The sequence below is a fragment of the Marmota monax genome, unplaced genomic scaffold (genome assembly GCF_021218885.2).
Source record: "Marmota monax isolate L192 unplaced genomic scaffold, Marmota_monax_Labrador192_F-V1.1 WCK01_AAM20220418_F8-fsc00208, whole genome shotgun sequence".
In the NCBI taxonomy this organism is placed as follows: Eukaryota; Metazoa; Chordata; class Mammalia; order Rodentia; family Sciuridae; genus Marmota; species Marmota monax.
In genome coordinates this window covers 2,569,610-2,580,338 of record NW_026693914.1, presented here as the reverse complement: position 1 = coordinate 2,580,338, position 10,729 = coordinate 2,569,610, and the positions used below count along the sequence as shown (strand labels likewise).

The window sequence follows — 10,729 nt, the reverse complement described above, 5'->3', positions numbered from 1 at the left end:
TCTGGCCTCCTGGATGGGTGAGGTGGCTGGAGGCAGGTGATGTCCTGTGTGCCTGAAGGGGAGGCACCGGGAACCTGGGGCCACCGTGGACCTCGGGCCCTGGCCCCTGGGCCCTCCTGGGACCCCCACTTGACATGGCCGGTGTTACCACGGCTCAGACACCATCACAGGCCCTTTGCCTGCCAACCTCCAGGCTGCCCATCCGCTCCAGCACCGGGGACCCACCCAGCCAGGAAGTCCTCAGTCTTTTGACAGCCTCGAAGCCCTGAGCTTCAGCCTTCCTAAGCCTTGTCCGATGCTCGTCCTCAGAAGCCACTGCGGTGTGTCCCTTCCCCCGAGCCCTCGGCTGTGTGCCTTTCCCCCCGGGTTTTCCTGGATTCTCCTTGTTCTGGTTGGGACTGCTGTGGTTCCTAGGAGCTGAGCTTGATTGGAAGGTAGACATTAACGTTTCACGATACACACATCCGGAGACTCTGGGCTGCAGGCCGAAGGCCCTTCTTACTGCCCTTGGGGAAGAGGCCGGGACTTTCCTTATGTCCAGAGGCCTCTCTCCAGGCTCTGCCCCCCAGTCGGATGGAACTGCCCAGTCCTCAGAGCCTGGGGCCGTGCCGTGCCCTATGATCCTGCAGGCCCAGCCTTCCGGGAGGCATGGGTGTTTCTGAGCAGCTTTAAGGGGGGAAAGAGAGGCAGGTGGGTGTGAGCGAAAAGCCAGGAAAGAAAAGGTAAGAGAAGGGACATTTACTTACCTCCTGCTTTGCCAGGCCAACTTCCCTGTCCCTCTTTGAGAAACACACTTTTGCCTCCATTTACAGACGATGAAACAGAGACAGAGAGAGGTAAAGTAAGTTTTAGAAAGTCACACAGCTGGTAAGAACAGGCCGAGTGGGGACACTTGGAGTTACCTACATTAGCTCTGGTGCCCCAGCATCAGGCAGGTGGCACAGCCCATGGTCTGTCCCAGCACTGGGCACAGGAGGGGCTGGGTTCTCACTGTGCCTTAGCTCTCTGATGAGCTCGGAATGCTCCGTCTCCCCACCTGTGCAGAGCTGGCCTGCTGTTTCCACCTGCCAATCTCAGTGGGAAGGTCCCTCCCTGCTGGGGCCTCTCACTAGGAACTAGGTGCCTGGACTCTTTTGGTCACAATTTCTGGGCCTCCACCCTCTTCTCTTATCTCAAAAGGCAAAGAAGTCCCGGGGGATTCTAGTCCCTCAGATGATGAGCTCTCGAGTCACATGACAGGCACGATCATGTGATCGGTCCCAGCCCTAGTGCCTGGCACCTGTGAGTCATCTCGGTGAAGCTGCCAGCAGTCCCGTCACGAGTCATCTTGGGCTGCGAGTGAGGTTTGTCAGGACGCTCCACTTTTAACAAAGACCAGAGTCCCAGAGGCCATGAGAGTGGCTGAATAGGGTGGTGGCGCTTACTTGGGTGACTTGAGGGACAGGCCTGAGGATAATGGGAACCGCAGCCCACGTCTAACGAGGGCGGCCAGATACTGGAATTAACCACGTTTAGCTGCTCTAATTCTCCGACTCAGGAGACTCCATTATTTCACTCCATTTTATAAAAGAGGAAGCTGTGCCCGGGGAGGCCAGGAACCTGCTCCAGGTCCCACGTTAGCAAGGGGTGGTGACGGGGCCTGACTATTCTTCCGATTCCTACAAGGCAGTCATCCCCCAGGCCCACCCGTGGGGGAAGTGATCCAGACCCCCAGGGCACACCCGGAATCTTGGATGGGACCAAACTCCACGCACACTGTTTCCCCCTAGGCGTGTGCACCAGTGATGAAGTTTAATTTGTAAACTAGGAACAGTCCGAGATGAGAACAGCTGGGAAGAAAACCAAGTGCTGTGAGTGTCGCCTCGTTCTCTTTCCTCCTCTCTCCAAATCTCTCTCTGCACTGCATTCGCCCTCCTTCCGGTGGTGATGGGAGATGACCCCCGGCCTGCATGAGGCTGTGAAGAGAGGTGAGTGAGTGTGCACACTGTGTTAGGGCGACTTGAACACAAGCACGGCAACTCCATAACAGATCCATCGAGGCCCTTAGGTGGCCACGAGGTGACAATTGGGCGGGTAGCATATACAGCCTGGATACACTGGCCACAGGGATGATTCATGTCCCGGGGGCAGGAAGGGAGTCAGCGAGGGAGTTCATGGTGTCGAACAGATGGCCCACTACGTACAACTTCTAAGCTGTTTGTTTCTGGAACTTTCCATTTAACATTCCTGGGCCTTGGTTGACTGTGGGTAACTGAAGCCACAGAAGAGAAACCATGGTGAGGGGATTGCTGCCGCAGGCTGCCTCTCTGAAACCCTACAATCCAACAGTCAAAAGGAACTATTTTCAGGATGGAGCAGTTCCCAGGGCCCTGGCACTTCCTTTAGTACCAGAAGAAGAACCGAAATAGGACACAAAGAATGGATTGGGATTTGACTACCTCAGGCTGTGAGGTTTAGGGATGCACCTCAGGGGAAGATCAGAGCCCACCCCGAGGGGCTCCTCGCTCTCCTGTCTCCCCCCCCCGCCCCCGGCCCTTTGCCCCTTTTGATGAGCCGCGCAGTGTCGGGGTCTGACTTGGCTCCGTGGTGCTGGTTTTAAAAAGCCATCTCACTCATAGCTATTCAGATTTCAGAAATAAATGCTTTGCACCACTGATCAGAACGCCCGGAGTCAACAGAGCTGGTGACATCTTAAGAAATGCACCCGGTACTTACGGCTTTCATCTTAATTATACATGTTCAAATCATAGACAGATTTTCTCCTTCTGGTCCTGAATATCAGAGCTGCCAAATCCAATTGAATCATCTTCTTTTAAATGCATTTTGCAGGATGCGTTTCTCCGTTTTTCCCAATCTCCATTGTAAACGAGCGCCCGGATGGTGCTGAGGGCCCTTTTCTTACAGGCTGCGTCATTCAACCAGCAAATGAAGAAAGGAAAATGCTGATTGCGAAAGAATTAAAAAGCGGTCCTGGGCGGCCTCCGGGTTTGGCGAGGGCTGGACGCGGCCAGGCCCAGGACTCCTCTGCTGGAGACTTGGGTCTCTTCGCCTCAGGAAGGGCTGGGCGGGAAGGGGTTCGTTTCTGAGTGCTGTGGCTCTGAGGCCCCCCTCCAGGGCTGGGCAGGAAGGAGAGCTGTGGACATCAGAGATGGCACACTCTGTGATCCCGCAGTGCCCTGGTGCAGGCTGCCTGGGGCATTCGGTTTCTGGATCTCTTCCAGGGAACGCTCTGCCACGAGGCAGGGCCCTTGTCCCCAGTTGTGTCGCGGCTTCTGCATTCCTGGGGGGCAGAGGAGGCTGGCGACGGAGACCCCAGCTGGTGTGGAGGAGTGAGCAAGAACCCGAGGCCTGGAGTCCGGCCGAGGCCTGTCCTTCCTGTCCTGCTCCCCGAGGCCCCGGCACACTGGGTTCTGCTCCCCATCACTCCCACACTGTTGTTCCACCCATGGCTTCAGAGCAGAAGTCGTTGGGCCTATTTTACAGAGGGGAGGGACACATCTTTTGTTCGGATGGGGGTTTTGGATCCACGCTGTACCCTGGACCCACTGTGGCTCCTTGGGCAGGTTCTCACCATCTCCGTTGTTGAGGCTCCTCACCTGTAAAGTGGAACTCATAACGCGCACCGTAGGGTGATGTAGGGATTTGTGTTAGTCAGGTTTCTGCGACTGTGACCAAATACCTGAGAAAAACACCCTAAAGGAGGAAAGAAAATTTGGGGTCATGGCTTCAGAGGTTTTAGCCCATGATCACCTGGCCTTGTCACTGGAGACCATCTGGCCTTGTCACTGGCAAGGCAGAACGTCACAGGGAGGAGTGTGTGGTGGAGTGGACTGCCCACCTCAGGACAACCAGGAAGGAGAGCGAGGGAGAGGGAGAGCGAGTGGGCGGGGACTGGGGACACCATCAAGCCTGCCAGGGCACACCCCCACGATCTTCTTCCTCCAACCAGGTCCTGCCTCCCACAGTTCCCATGCCTCCCCAGAGTGCCACCATCGGGGACCAGGCCTCAACACATAAGCTCCTGGGGACACTCCACATCCTGACTGTAACAAGATTAGAAGCTTTAGCCCTTGTGAAGAGCCCAGAATAGGGCGCAGGACTCCAGTGCTCAGTCAGCGTGGCCCTTAGCACAAACTCTGGTGATTTACATGGGGTGGGGGGGTGTCCAGGGGATGGAGCTTGGGGGCGCCCAGCTGCCCTGCCTCAGCCCACCCTCCTAGGCCCCTTTTCTACCCACTCGCTGTGTCCGTGCTGTGTGCACTGCGTCCCCTTCTGCTTCACAGGTGATGGCTCGCTGTCCAGGCTCAGGTGGGGGTCTGCTCTTGCAGGAAACTGGGCAAAACCCAACCAGACCCCACAGGGAAGATGGTGTCCCCACAGTGGTCAGTGGAGCTGACTGGGCTGCCCTCCCAGCCCCCACTGGCCCCAAAGAGAGGCCTGAGCCCCAGAGCCTGGACATGCAAGGGGGACAGTGTTGTACTCAGCTGAGCCTCACACAGGGACAGGGCTGGGATGGTCAGTACTGGTCACTGCTGGGCCACGACTTCCTGCCTGCAGTCCTCCAGCCTGGACTCTTGCTGCAGCTGGGCTCTTGGAGCAGACGGTCTGGGCCCCAGTCCTGGCTCGCCTGTGCCCGGGGCACCACGTTGAACACTATCATGGGCTTCCCTTTCTGGACATTTCCCTGAGCCGCTGCGTCCGCCAGCTGGTGTACGTGGCGCCCAGGGGAGGAGACCCCTCAGGGGATGGGAGTTGGTGGGTCCAGGTCTCGGCTTCCCGTCTTTCCGAGCGACGTGCCACCCGGCTCCCCAGTGGGCCGGACCCTGGTGGCCCTCAGGGCGGCGCTGCTCTGGGTGCCCCTGTTGGCCTTCCTCTTTCCGCTGCTCGCTGGCCGGCCCCCTGTGGCCTTCCATCCTCTATCCCCCTCCCTCTCTGTCAAAGGCACGGGTTTTACAGCTGAGGAAGGGGGGCCCCGGGACTTTCATGGACTTATAAAAGTGACGCGCTAAGAGGCAGAACCAGGAAGTGAACAGCCCTGACTCCGGCTCCTTCCTGTGGAGCTGACACCAGGCGGTACCCAGCTAGTTCAGGTGGAGGAACAGTCCCATCCTGCCCGGGCCCGCCCACCTGAGTCCGTCCACCAGGAACCAGGCCTTTCTTCCATCGTCTGGCTCTTGACCTGGCCAGGGGCCTCATTTCCCTCCTCTGCCAGGGGCAGCCTGAGTGCAGAGCCTCACGGGGCTTGGGCCCCACTCACAGCTGGGGGAAGGAACCACAGACCCTGGCCCTGGCCCCGGGCACCTGGCCCTCTCTGGGGATGGGAGGGGATGGGTGGGCCGCTGAGAATCACTGCAGGGAGGTGAGGAAACAGAGAAAGGGCCACCACCCGAGAGTCCCAGGTCCCTTGTGTGTTCTCCACGGACTTCACCCACAAACCACGTATTCAAAGACAAACCCTCAACGACTTTCGGAAGCCAGTCTCCTAGCACCAAGCCCCAGTTGTGGGGTCCGTTTGAAGACAGGATCCTGGAGGTTTGGGCTGGTCACATGACCACAAAGCCTGCTTTGGCAGCGGGTGCCAAGCTCCTGTGCGTCAGGACCTGGGAGCCCAGCCTCGTCTCCTTGGCTCTCTGTGGGCAGCCGGCATTTCTCAGTGTGGCCGGTTCCCTGGTTGCTATGGCTGGCTCAGGGCCAGGAGATTGGTCCCCTGGTCTGTGGAGCAGCAGCTATCTCTAGGCAACCCTCCCAACTGGGCATCCTTCCTACCCTCTGCCCCCTCCCTCCCCAGGCTCTGCCCAGGCCAGGGCTCCTTGGTTTTGGCGGCTACAGCCAGAGCTGCCTGCTCCCTGGGCCTGCATTGTTCGGGTGGGTAGAAGGAGGTGCTAATGGGACAGAGTGCTAATTAATTGCAGCGAGCTCCATAGCTTTGCTGTTTTAATGCTGAAAGGAAAAGGCATTTATGGTTTTCTTCCTCCCTCCAGCTCTCCTGTGCAATTATTTCATCTGCTGTAGAAACCTGCAGATCACTAATAATTATTAAATCTGATCATCGTGAGCCTCCAAGCTCTGAGCTGCATGCTCAGCACACCCTCCACTCCAGACCTCCAGCCGCGAGTTCAGGCCTGGGCGGCACGCAGGGAACAGAGACCGCTTTCTTAGGGGAGGGGAGGGGACTTGGTCACTCCATCCCTCTTGCCTTCGCTGGCCCCTGCTTTCCCATGGACAGCTGTGAAGACCTGCAGGGTCTGTTTGTGTGTGCGTCGTGCGATCACCTGTGACTGTTGATGCTCACGCCCCCGCCGCAGGTGTGTCCCAAAGGGACCCAATTCTTTTCAGGTTTACTCAATGACTGAAGAAGACCCAGGCATCCTCGTGACAAAGGAGATTGTCATGGCTGCCTTTGGTTTCGGCAGGGCCTGCAGGAAGCCTGGACTGAGGGTTTAATGAGAGGACCACCTCAACTGCACAGCGAGGGTTAAGTGTGTTCCTGCTTCTGTAAATCGAGGTGCCCACATCTCCCGCACGTGCAGAGGGACACGCCTTATTCTGGACAACTGGAGTCAACCTGCCTTGGCTTCTTGCCTCCCTGGCCCCCCCATCCCCTGGGGAGCCTCCTAACGCGAGGTGCGTGAGTTCTTCAAATTACCAAGCAACCCATCCAGCGCCGCCACCCCAGCCCCTCCCTTATTGGGCCCTCACACTCCCAGCCACTACCCTCCTGCCCTAATTACCCCAGGACCAGATGCCAATAGTAGGGACAGTCCTATGTCCCCGAGTCCACCCAAATTATTCAAACTAAGGATCCCATGCCTGCTTACCCTGCTTGCCATCCCTTCCCAAGGAAACTGCGGTGAAGCCCCCACCTAAAGCCCCCCGTTCCCATCTCATGACAGCCCCAGTGCCTCCCTGTGTGGCCCCGGGTGTAGTGTGCACGTTCCTCTTGGGATCTGGGAGTACAGACTGTGAGTTAAGTGAGGTGCTGACCTTGGGCACCAGATTTAATGGACAGCGGTTGGCACTTGCTAAAATCTCAGTGATCAAGGTAGGTATTGTTTTAATGCAATATATGTTTTTTAAAAATAAAAATTGAATTCAAAAGGAAATCCATAAAGAAGGAATTATTCCAAGTTCCCGTCAAGGCAGGGTCTTGTAGGGCTAGGATTCCTGGTCCTCCGTTAGCATTCAGGTGGCTCATGTGTCGCGGGTGCTTTCCCCTGGTCCATTCTGTGCAGGCAGGGAAACCGAGCTGCCCTGGGAGTGGGGGCCAGAAAGCTTTTCTCCTGGCCTGGCGGAGACCGTGCTAGATAAACCCTAGTCCTCTCCTCACCTGATTCTCTGTCCTTCCTCAAGGTGCCCGACACTGGGTGGACACCCGTGCTCTGGATCGGGCTTCCTCAGCTCACAGGTGCTCTGCAATGCCCGTGTGCCCAGGGCGAGGCCCCGGCAAGCTCACCCGTTAGCAGGACCACATGGGCAGAGGTGCCAGCTGTGGGGCTCCCGCTGAAACTTGATGCGGGAGGTGATTCCTCTCTTGCTTGCCCAGGCTTGCCCCAGCCTCCCTCCAAAGGCTTAAGAAAACCCTCGCCTTCTCCTTCCTGCCTGGAAAGTGGAGGCCCTCCCACTGTGATGGAGCCCGGAGAGGGGCCCTGGGGGGGGGCTGCCCCGTGGGGGAGGGGAGGAGTGGGGACCCACAGCTGACGCTGTCAGGTGTATATATTCTGAGATCCCGTGTGGCCTCCTCTACCAAAGGAGAAGCAGAGTATCAATGACGTGATTCCTCCCGCCGTGGGGTGGGGACCAGGAGCCAGGCCCCATTCATCACACACAGGAGTGGCCGGGGCAGCGGGTCTGGCTCACACTGCTCAGGGCCCTGGGTGAGTAGGAAGCAGTGTGGACCCCTCCAAACGTCCAGGGTCACCTGTCCTTACTCCTTCTCCCACCCAAAGGTGGGTCCTGTGATTGGGGAGGGCTTCCCTGGCAGCCTGCCTGAGCAGTCCCTTCTGGACAGGGCAGCCACTTTGCCTCTGCTTGGGGAAGGGGAGGCATCATCTCTCGTCTCCCAGGAGGGGTGTGGAGATTAATTAGGTGGTCTGCAGAGTTGGAAAGGGGGAGACGGCCCTTTCCTCCTACTTGTCTCTTCCCCGGGGATGAGAGAGAGAATCCCCCAGGCTTGGCCCCGCTTCCTGGAGCTCAGTCCCATCCGGGAGGGTCTGTCCCTCCCTCACTCCCTGCCTTGCTCTCCTCTGTCCCCCAGACCCAGAGAGATCCCCCACCTCTGCCTCCGCCTGAGCAAATCAATCTGAGCAGAGCGAGGAAGAAAGCTATTACAGTTAACGCCCTCCGCCCGAGTGCTGGTCCTTACTCTTCATCATTCCTAATTAATTAAAAAGTAATTACTTATGGATCCGACTTTCATTATTCACCCCCCACCCCGGCTATGAGGGTGTTACTTTCCTTAGTCCCTCCGGTCCCCTAAGCTGCTCTGGTGCCGGGGATGGCAGCGTGAAGCGTGGTGAGGTCCCATTGCATGTGAGCCATCTGGTTGGGGCATCCAAGTCCCCGTCAGAGGCTACACAGGCCTCTGGGATCTGCAGCCCCTCTGAGAGCCCAGAGAGGGACTTGGAGGAGGCGGAGATGTCCTGGTCAGCTCACCACGTCAGTTTAACCCTCTCAAAATTGGAGGAACCCTCAATCCGGGCTTCTCGATAGGTGGCCACAGACATGCAGATCCGCATTGCTGACCGCTCTTAGGAACGCAGGACCTCCCTGCCCACCCCACACTCGCCCACCCCACACCTGACCTTAACAGCATCCTCCAGGGCTGCCGCAGCCACTCCCTCTGGGAAGCAGTGCCTCAGTGGACAGAGGCAAGTCTGGGTGGTGCCGACCTCCCGGGCACTGCCTGTGGCTGTGTGTGGACCCCACTTGTGCCCCTCGCAGTCTGAGCGGGCGGGATCTGTCTCTGACTCCAGGCTAACTAATCAGGTGTGGGCAGGAGGTGTTTGGCCCCTGCTGCGTCACAGCGTGGCCACCTGGAAGGGCATTTGACGCTAGAAGCTTGCTCTGGCTTGGGCTTATGAAGGCGCGACACAGAGACAGCTAGGTGATTTTTCTGGGCTTCCTTTCTTTGTAAAAGGGAGGCTCCCATGCTCAGAGCGGCTAAGAAGAGACCAGTCGAGGCAGACGCTCGGTTCATTACAGTTATTGTTGTTATTTTTGCAGGGTTTTCCTACATCTGTGGCCAGGGTCCTTTGAGAAGAGATGGGGGCCCAGCCCTGGAAGCTGCTTGAAGGGAGTCTGGGCTGCTGTGGACTTCTTGAGCTGAGAAGGAGGACAAGGCTTCCTGAGCCACAGGTTTGGGTTCAAGATGTCACCAGACATTACACCCTGATCCCCGGACATCTGTCCCTCGGTTGCTGGGAGGATGGGGTGTAGCAACCAGGGAGTGGGAAGCTCTGATCATGGCCACGTTTTCAGGGGGCAGCCCTGCTGGACTCCCGCAGTGATACTGGCCTCCTCCAGCGGGGAAGTGACCCCAGGGGTCCTGTTCTTTCTCCCGTCTCTGGTGAGTTTGTCTTAGTCCCTCAGACCCAGAGTGATCCCTCTCCTCTGCCATGCATAGCAAGCAAACAGGAGCTGGGCCGGGGGCATTGAAGGGGGCCTGGAACGGAGGCAGGTAGGAGGCTGGGAGCAGGGAGGAGAGAGACTGGCACATTCTTAGGTGACCTGACAGCTCAGACCAGGGGCCTGGGAGGGGGCTCGGTGCTTCCAGGAGGGAATCAGCCCTGGAAAGTGGAGTCCTCCCATCTCAGTGGGAAGACGGGAAGCCGTCCTGGGAGGGCCACTGCTCCTCTGTCAACTCGGGACTGTCTCAGCCACCACTGCAGTTACCCCCACCCACATCGGGAACCCATCTCCGCCCCCCAACCTCCTAATGTCTTCGTTTCTTCTCCCCATCACAGGCGACATGGTAAGGGATTGGGATGCTCATCTGGGTGTTGTGTTCACTCAGTGGAGAAATCCGAGGTCTGGAGCTGTCTGGTTTGGTCCTCGGGTTTGCCACTCCCCGCCCAGGGATCCTCTGCTTGCTCGCCGCCGTAGGGCACTTGCAGAGCTGGGGAAGAGCGAGCTCTGAGGATTTGCAGGAAAAGGGCAGATTGTCCCTAAGGGGAACAAGGAGATGGCGTCCTTTGAGCTCTGCAGCCGGTTTCTTGCGGTGCCCTGTGGGTGGGCTTGTGGGTCGTGGAGGGCCACACAGCAGGCCTCCTGCCTTGGCAGAGCCCAAGCCTTAACCCAGCATGGGGGCCCTGGGCTGTTGGATTTCTGGGGAGCAGCATAGACCACAGACTCCCCCAAAGTTCTACTTTGGCAAGAATCGCTGTCTCCTTCATATGACCCTGGGGAGGGAGGTGGCGGGGAGGGAGCCCTAACACGGAACAAGATTGTGCTTCTTGGCATTCTCATGGGATGGGGCTTGGAGTCAGATTGAATTTGACTTAAGGAAAATAAAGTCATGCACCATTTCTTGCACCCTTGAGATGGTGATTGCAAATTTATTCATTGCACAGCCCTGGAGGGAGGGGACCAGATTGCTTCATTAAACGAATGGCTTTGTTTTCCCAGGTCTCTCCATTTCTTGGTTCACCTCTCTCCACCTTGCCCAGGTACTGGACGAGGTGAAGGGAGGTGGCTAGAGCAGCGGCTGTTTCTGGCCATGATTGAAATGGTT

The 10,729-nt window shown here is 57.8% G+C and overlaps 1 long non-coding RNA gene across 1 annotated transcript; it reads left to right on the top strand.

The window, feature by feature from the left end:
- Nucleotides 1-1,282: 1,282 nt before the first annotated feature.
- LOC131424902 (uncharacterized) lies at nt 1,283-10,457 on the top strand. Its single transcript, XR_009228528.1, has 5 exons — nt 1,283-1,967; nt 6,414-6,624; nt 9,223-9,354; nt 9,478-9,565; nt 9,963-10,457. It is a non-coding gene; the product is annotated as an uncharacterized LOC131424902 (long non-coding RNA).
- The last annotated feature ends 272 nt before the right edge of the window (nt 10,458-10,729 follow it).